Genomic DNA, 1,242 nt, shown 5'->3' with positions numbered 1-1,242 from the left:
AGGAAGGAAAGATGGAAGAAGGAAGGAAAGAAAGAAGGAAGGAAGGATGGAAGGAAGGAAAGAAAGAAGGAAGGAAGGAAGGAAGGGAGGAAGGAAGGAAGGAGGGAAGGGAGAAAGGAAGGAAGGGAGAAAGGAAGGAAGGAAGGAAATTCAACAATTACAATCCATAATCGAGGTTTGCACCTGATGGGTGCCCAACTCTTCTGTGGGGGTTGGAGGAGTAATTAAGGAAGATTTTCAGGATGAGGTGATTCCTGAGCTAAGCCTTGAAGGATGGGGACTATTTGGCAAGTTGGGGGGAGGGGGTGAGAGGAATCAGGGCCCATTTCACAGAACAGGCATTAAGGTGTAAGGCAGTCAGGGAGCTGCAGGTGGTTTGGTAAGGCTGGAGAACAGGGGACTGGAAAGAGTGGTGAGAGGTGATGCAGGAAAGTGAGACTAAGGAATCAATACTTTATGTTGAAGACATCAAAGAATCATTGTAGAATTCTAAGCAGTTTTCATGACGTGCATGGATTTGCCACCTTGAAAGATAAATATTATTGCAGTGTTTATGATGCTTGATAAATAATACCGCTCTTCCCCACCCAGGTTCTGGGCAAGTTGAAAAATTAAGTCAGGGAGCCAACAGATGGAGATCATCTGCTTTCCTGAGAAAGCAGGCTGCCTAGTGCTAACTCTCAGCACTTGGCCGACTTGCCTCCCCGCCAGAGGCCCTGGGCTGGGCGCATCTCTTCCTGCAGCACTTGCCCCAAAGAGAAAGGGTGGAGAGGGGAATGGCCCAAATGTGAGCAAGTTTCTTCCTCCAGGATCAGAACTCAGTGGAGGGTATCACGTCACGTGGAAGGAAACAAGAGTCCCTGGATTTTTCTTTTTTCTTTTCTTTTCTTTTCTTTTTTTAACTTCATCATTTAGCCTATGATCAGTTAGCTGTGTATCTGAGCCCTAGGGAGAGGAAAGCTCTGCTCCCACCTTCATGATGCCGCGCCCCCCAATACCAAGCACTTCTCTGGGGATCCTGAGCCTGCTGGTGCCCTGGGAGATTTGGCATCCTGTCAGAGGAGTGCATGATTTACATTTAACAGCAAGGTCACTTTGCATCTAATACTAAGAATTCATTTTCTAGTCTGTATCTCACCCCAGATAATATCCAGTTCTGTTGTTCAATACTGGTGGTCAAGAGGTTTTGCCCATGAGACCAGATGACATCATAAAACTATTCTAATAATAAAAAGCCAACAA

This window comes from Neomonachus schauinslandi, unplaced genomic scaffold (assembly GCF_002201575.2).
Source record: "Neomonachus schauinslandi unplaced genomic scaffold, ASM220157v2 HiC_scaffold_2860, whole genome shotgun sequence".
Classification (NCBI taxonomy): Eukaryota; Metazoa; Chordata; class Mammalia; order Carnivora; family Phocidae; genus Neomonachus; species Neomonachus schauinslandi.
This window is presented reverse-complemented; position numbering follows the sequence as displayed.